This window comes from Rattus rattus, chromosome 6 (genome assembly GCF_011064425.1).
Source record: "Rattus rattus isolate New Zealand chromosome 6, Rrattus_CSIRO_v1, whole genome shotgun sequence".
Taxonomy (NCBI): domain Eukaryota; kingdom Metazoa; phylum Chordata; class Mammalia; order Rodentia; family Muridae; genus Rattus; species Rattus rattus.
In genome coordinates, this window is record NC_046159.1 from 41,067,440 (window position 1) to 41,075,408 (window position 7,969).

Below are 7,969 nucleotides of genomic sequence, written 5' to 3' on the forward strand. Positions count from 1 at the left end.
CATACTTGATATAGGGATAGGAAGACCAGAGGCATGTACTGGAGACTACTCATCAGTCATGTGGCATCAATGCCCCTCCCTTCCTTTGAAACCTTAAGACAGACATTCACTCAGCCACATGGGTTTGAACAAAAAATCCTGGAAAGGAGCTAAGTCTGCAGAAACCGATTGACTGATTAGAACTGTGGTATTGTTCAGACTCTATGAGAGTTCACATGGTTACAGGGTCACAGGCTAATTAATTGCCTTATCTTGGGATAGTTTTAGAATCCCCAATAGCCATTTCTGGCCCAACTTTGTGTCAGAACTAACATTCTATGACTAATAGATAAAACCTATTTGATATCTATTAATTTACTAGTTTTCTAGTTTCTACCAATCTGAAAGCTATGAATGGCATCACAAATTATCTTATTCTTATAGAAAAACTTCCAATCTTACTTTAACCACCTTCTCTGATATACCCTCCAGTGTATTTTAAACTTGTCTTGATTATGACATCTTTGTCCTATAAAACTATAAAACTACTAAATTGAAACATGGAATTTGTGGTAACTTTAATCTGTGTCCTTGAGTCATGGTCATTCAAAATGTTTCTAGAACAAACTGCCTCTTATTCTGTTTAATATGGGAGGCGTGTGTTTTGGGTTGACATGAGCATACATTCTTTTCATAATTCACCAAGCTGCTATCTGTTTGTTCATGGTGTTAACAAGTCTTTGAACTACTTCTCATCCCAAAGGAAAATCTGCCTCAGTGTCCCCCTTGAGCCCCAACTCCAAGGTCTTTCATTACCATGTCATATAATAGTCACTAAAAAGTCTCTATTCACTCTACTCTGGAAGATGCTATAGTCTGATTATGGGTTGTCCATTCTTGTGATCTGTTTAAAAGGTGGATGAGATTGAGATATGTAAAAAAGAAATTTGGGGTCTGCCATTATGAGTGTATTAATTTACTTACGCAATTGAAATATTTACCAAGTAAAAGGTTTAAGGGTTATCTGAGAAGGGTCTGCTACAAAATAAGAGCTTTACTAAGTCTCTCACCTGCTTCTTATCTTCCACTATTTGATGTCTAAAACCACTCTAAACCCTGACAGGAAGAATCTCAACAAGCAGCTCAGAAACCTTGTACTAAAACTTCCTATTAAAACAGACCACTTTTTTATTTATAATGTAAATGGCATGTAGTATTATGTTTATTAGCAAGATAAAAGGGATAAGAAATGAATATTTATTGAAAGCCATGTGCAAGACTTCATGCTTGGTTGTGAATATACAAATGAGCCCAACCCCATCTAACTGTTATTCTGAATAACATGTAATATGCCATCTCCTGACAACATAGAGAAGTTCAGTGCTAGTTTGTTTTTGCTTGTTTTTACAATAGATGGATCATACAAGCGAATGAAAATTGTGTATAATGGGTTGTTATGACTGATCAGTTTCAAAGTGGCAATTTCTTTAGCTCTTTGGAAATGAAGAAATAGGCCGCTGATTGGAAGAAGAGCTCTGCAAAAGCATGAACTGAGCAGAAACTGGCTTGAATATATAACTTAGAAAACATGATTTAGAGGAGTTCTGCCACTTTTCAACAATATCCTTAAAACATCTGAGTGTGAATTTTCTGTGGGGACTATATGACTATTTCTCAAGGGAACTGAAAACAAGTTAAAAACAATACTGATACAGTTCTTGTAAGAATAAATAAATTCCTTTTTGTGGGACCTATGTTTTATTTTCTCCCACCCTACACTGTCTGTTTTTGTGTCCTACATAGTCTCCTGTTGGTCAGGCTGGCCTTCAACTAACTCCTTGTTGCTGAAGATGACCTTCAAACTCCTGATCCTTTGGACCTCATCATGCAAGTGCTGGTATTATAGGTATGCTCCACCAAGCTAGTCTTCACTGTTTGTTTTTAATTGTTATTAAAAGAGATCAAAATCAAATCAGAGATAGATACCATATATCTTGACTATAGAGACACCCAGAAATGACGATGACCAGAACAGTTTGAGAACATGGTGCGATAATGAAGAAGCAGGGTTGACCATGGAGAGAAAAGACTCAAGAACATCTGAAATCGTATAGAATGGACTTTAGTGTGGGTGGGGGGATAGTTAAAGATAAAGAAAGACAAAAGGAGCAAATGCACAAAAGTATACAAATGTAAAGCAACTTCCACATAGAGGAAGTAGCAGGGGGAACTGTTTATACACTCAAAGATTCTGTATGTGCACCCATTTATTCTTGGGAGAGGCTCAGGAAAGCAAGATACAGAAAATGAATTAAAACAAGGAAAAAGTTCAATAAACTTACCAAGCTCTTTATAATGGAACATATACACTCACTGACCTTATTGGACACTCTGAGAAGAATTGAAATGCATCATATACATGATATATATGCGTACAGAGGCAGAACACTGAAAGACAGAGAGAGGGAAAAAGGCTATTCCACCTGAGTTATTTGCTCTGTTTAGTCAATAGAGCAGGGCAGCTAAGATTTCAGAAGACATAATTCATTCCATTGATATGAAAATGTAACTGAAAGGAAAGTAAATTTCAGTACATTTGAGATATGAAAACTTTCTGTAGATGATTGATATCGTGTCATTATTTTATGGGCTTCATTTGCTATTTTCGATTGTAAACTTTTGTCAAGACAAGAATACCCATACACTGCATGTTTTATTTTGTGTGAGGTACGGTGCACACTTGCTGTTGTGCTTGCTCAGCATCAATCTCTCCCTAGATCTGGAGATAGATGCTAAGATTGACAACTTACTGCTCATTTTTGATTTCTAGTTCAGCTTGGGTTGGTTAAATCTCCATGTCCTTGTATATTCATATGGCTCAGTAGGAGCTACTCAGAATCCTAGTTCATTTGTTCCAAGTTCAAGAGTCAATCCTGAATGTTTTACTGGGAATCTTGGAAAAGAGACTCCTTCTACTGGAATTGTTAAACTAATTTAAGATGGCTATTATTACCAACATCAGCCTCAGCTTGGAGAGGGCTTCTGTGAGAAGGCTTGTTTGGGAATGGGGAAAATAAGCAACTAGAAGTCCAATTGTGGCTACAAGTTGGTGGCCTAGGTTCTGTCCAGACTCTGTTTGTGCTCTTCCTTCCCACCTACCCCTCTGTGTGTGTGTGTGTGTGTGTGTGTGTGTGTGTGTGTGTGTGTGTGTGTGTGTGTGTGCATGTGTTTGGCTATGCTCTAAACAGCTTCTTCTTGCAATTCTAAAAACTCTCTGGTTTAAAAAGTTAGCTTTCTACTTGAGACAGCTCTCTCTACTAGTAAAAATTCTAAAAGATCTTTGGATAGCTCAGGGATTTTCTGACCAAAGTCAGAAAAGTTTCCTTAAAAAAATCTTTGGATCTTCGGACCAAATCAAAGATCCTGTTGGAAAAAATTCTAAATGTAATTCCTGGGTTTTCTGATCAAAATCAGAAAGCCAGAAAAATTCTAAAAGAACTTTGGTTGCTTCCTGGATTTTCCAAATAAAATCAGAGATCTTGTTAGAAAAAAATCTTGAATGCTGTTTTCACTCTCCAGAGATCTCCAGAAAGCTTCGCTCTCCCTAGAGAAAATTCTTTTTTTTTTTTTTTTTTTTTTTTTTTGATTAACTTGAGTATTTCTTATGTACATTTGGCAAACATCCCCTTCCCTCCCCCCCCTTCCTTATGGGTGTTCCCCTCCCCACCCCTCCCCCCATTGCCGCCCTCCCCGACAGTCTAGTTCACTGGGGGTTCAGTCTTAGGGACCCAGGGCTTCTCCTTCCACTGGTGCTCTTACTAGGATATTCATTGCTACCTATGAGGTCAGAGTCCAGGGTCAGCCCATGTATAGTCTTTAGGTAGTGGCTTAGTCCCTGGAAGCTCTGGTTGCTTGGCATTGTTGTACATATGGAGTCTCAAGCCCCTTCAAGCTCTTCCAGTTCATTCTCTGATTCCTTCAACGGGCGTCCCGTCCTAGAGAAAATTCTAAAAGAGAACTGTGACAGCATTTTGCTACCTCATCTTATGTATATCAAAAACACAGTTTTTATTTATATTTCAACTCAGTTGTTTATTCCAGGTTCCCTTTTGATTAACCTATTAATCAGTATCTTGCGACCCCCAGCAAGTTCATTGTTTTTTAATGTTGCAAAAGAATTCAGACATCTGCCTGCCTTTGCTCAGCACAGACAAGAAGCTGGCTGTGTGGAACCCTGACCTAGAATTACCATTCCAACCATACCTAGACCTATGTTAGATCTGTCCCAGGCTTACCTTGAACTCAGGAATCTGCCTGCATTTGTATCTGCTTGCCTTTCTGCCTTTCTGACAAGTTGGCTTATAGAGCTGCCTCTGTTCCTTTAGATCTGTGAAGATCCTTATAAAAATCCATTTTGCATCCTTATTTTTTGCATAGCTGAGAAATTACATATTTTCAAACTCATGTTTTTAGTGTTTTTTTTCTACAGCCTTGAGAGCTGTCCTGAAGGTCCTAGAGTTTACCATTTTGCTGAAACAGTAACGACACCTTCACCTTCCAGACTCACACTGTCTCTGATTATCATGGAGTCATTACCATTAATAGGGAAGGCATTCCTTGAAGGAAGAGCATAAAATATATACATTATTATAGAAATAAGCATCACATACAGAGAGCAGCCATCAACACTTGTGGAGACCCACATGTTCTGGCCAGGTCCCTAGGGGCAGGAGCCATGACACTCAGCCCCACCAAGGCCATGCTGTACAATGCATATTACAACATACAAGGTGCCACAGGGAGGCGTCTTACTATCAATGAAACCAATCCATGATTCTTGAAAGCAGTGAAATCCAGTCAAGTCTAAAGACTGAGATTTCACAGTAATTTAGCCAAATCACTTAGAATTGCTGATATTTCTGAACTCATTATCACTGCTGCAAGTGAACAAAAAGATTTTGTTTTCTTTAAAACACAACTCACCATTTTCTTGTCTACAAAGTACCTTCTTATTCTTTACTTTTATGATCAATCCATTAACTTTATGTCCTCATCAGTCAATAGAAACCTTTAATACCCTAATTATTTGATGGTACAATGATATATGTAATACATTGAATATATTGAAAGTATTTTTAAAGCCATTTATATTTTGATGCACATAAGTTTCCCTAAAAATGCAAAATGATTTTTATTGGTTTATTATTCAATTTTAGTAGTGTTAAATCTGCAGGGGGTGCAGATGTGGGTATGGGTATATATGTCTGTCTTCTGAAAGTAGGATTCCATGTTGTTCAGTAGGATAGTGATAGCCCTTCTACCAACATTCTCTTTTTATTCTCCCTTCCCAGTTACACTAAATTATTTGCTGTCAATGGACTAGGACATCAAGAAAAACTGAGTGTTCAAGTTGCATTAATGAGAAAGAATCCACAATGTCTGAATAGGGAGCTCTGATTTCTGCTAAGCCACAGAGAGTATCCAGGCTAACACGAGGTATACATGGAAGAGAATGACTGAAGGAGAAACCTAGAAATCAGCAAAGCAGTAATAGGACCTGAGCAGGAAGAAGAACCAGAAAAGGAAAAAATGAGTTGTAAGGTAAGTACTGAGAGCAAACCCACCTTGGCAGAAGATTCATTACTACAACTGCAATTGTATCTTACAGTCTTCAGATGCTTTTAATCATTCTGGGAATTCTAGCTGGTCTGAGAGATTGCTTGGGTTCAAGAAGAAACTCATATGGTCAGTTCCTCAAACCCCAGTACCAGAGCTTCCACAGCAGCTCTTCCTAAACTTTATCCTACCTGAAAAACAATTGGCCAGGACTTTAATGCTACTTGATGTCTTAAGCCTATGCTAGCTTCTGGGTACAAAGGACATCCCAAGGATCTTGTAGTTTCAGGAACAAATACCATACCTCTCCTTAGATTGGTAGCCAAGAGCTTTAGGAGAGTGAGTATTAATGCCAGTAGTCTGCCATTACTTCTATGTCATCTAGAACCTGAAAATGTGTCATCGCCATCATACAGGTCCATAAGCACAGCTATAAATGCCTTAGAGCTTGGAATCATTTACACTTACCTGGCAGACACAAAAAAAAGTTTGCTCCCAACTGTACTCATGGAATTTCAGCAGCATGTGTAGAGTTATTCATATACAGGATCCACAGGAATGGAATAGTTTGAAAACACTGGGGAAAATTCCATCAAGGTGACTTATTTGGCCCTACCCTCAAGTACCAACTACATTCATTTTGACTTTAGTCTAATGTCTTGGAACTGTGGTTTCTGCTACCAAAATCTTAGTATCAGGCATGCTATGAGCAATTCTTTATCTCTGTCTATGTCCTAGAGTCCCAGGATAGCAGCCACAATCATTCAAATACAGAAACAACTCTCTCTATACCATGAGAAATGGGACATGTTTTCTCCCCAGACTGTGATGGTTACTATTGGTTTTTTAACTTGATTAGATCTGGAATCAGCTATAAGATCTGACTCTGGACAGGTCTTAAGAGTGCTTTCTAGAATGATTAAGTGACAGGAAAACCTTTCTGAAGAGCCAATGGCCATGGTCCAAGACAGCTAGATATAAAGAGGTCCAAAAGGAAAGTAGTTGCTTTTTGCCTACCTGCTTGCCTTGATTCCCGGAGGATAAGCTTATCTACCGTTATAGTAGTGCTGGCACTCCATCTTTGACTCAAATGGAAACACAACTTTCCAGTGTGTCCTGAAGGCTCACTAGGAATCTCCTGGGTGTTAGGACTGTGGAGACATCCAACCTTAATGGAATCAACAGCTATTTGGTTCTCAGACTCACCGAGGTGCAGACACACTTTGTTAGACTACCTAGTATATGTCCTTTTGGCTGATCTAGTAGATCGCCTTTGTAACATGTAATGGTTATGTTTTTCTAGTGCCCTAGGTTATTACATTACTCAAACTCAGGTCTACAGCTTGTTACAAAACCCTCTGCTATCACCCAGACTGCTCCAGACGGGTAGTAGACTATATCTTTATCTTCCAGCTCTGGGCTCATAGCTACAATGCTTGTTCTGGTATCTGGGGGAAACTCTCCATCATACTTTAAAGTTTCTGATGGAATATATATAGACTCTGACTGGTTACTTTTTAGGATTTCTATATGTTTAATAAGTTCATATTCATATCATGTCTTTTTTTCTAATTCCTTTAAATTAATTGTCTCTATTTTCTTACCTTTCCTTGTGTCTTTTTAGTATTGTTATTCTGATTTCTCTTGTTAGGTATTTCATGAATTTTGTTCACACTCCAATCTATTTCTCTAGAGATATGGTTGGGCTTCAGAGTTCATGTTTTCTGTAATTTCTTGTGTCTCATCATTGTTTCCCCCATGTAGTAGTGACTTCTTCCAATTACATAGAGTAGGAATGATAGAAAACGATATTCTTTTACATTGGAGATATAGTAGTAGCTAGATAATTCCTTTGATATATATTATAAATGAAAAGTTAATTTAGAAGTATAGTCTCATTATGATTATTTTGGTTTGATTAATGCCAACAGTGTATCTGAGCGTTTCAATAACTTAAACTGCAGGGATCCAAGGAAGGTGTGGAAAAGCATCTAAAATATGTGTGTATTCAAGGAGTAGAGTAGGACACTGCTGGCATATGGTGATGGAAACCATCACGAGTCGAATTGGATTATTACAGGGTGGTTTGGGGCTTTTCCTGAGTGCATGTGATAAGTCATAGGTAGCATTCTGGGTCTGCGTGGTGATTTGAATATGATGGTTCAGGGAGTGGTATTATTAGGAGATGTGGCCTTGTTGGAGTAAGTGTGGCTTTGTTGGAGGAAGTGTGTCACTGTGGGCATGGGCTTTAAGACCCTTGTCCTCACTTCATGGAAGCCAATCTTCTCCTAGCAGCTTCAGAAGAATACGTAGAGCTCTCACCTTCCCCTAAACCATGCCTATCTAGATGCTGTCATGCTCCTGACTTGATGAT

The 7,969-nt window shown here is 38.4% G+C and overlaps 1 non-coding gene across 1 annotated transcript; it reads right to left on the reverse strand.

Annotated features, from left to right (window-relative positions):
- Positions 1 to 3,430: 3,430 nt before the first annotated feature.
- Positions 3,431 to 3,489, reverse strand: LOC116904666. Its single transcript, XR_004388366.1, has one exon. It is a non-coding gene; the product is annotated as a U7 small nuclear RNA (small nuclear RNA).
- Positions 3,490 to 7,969: the final 4,480 nt, after the last annotated feature.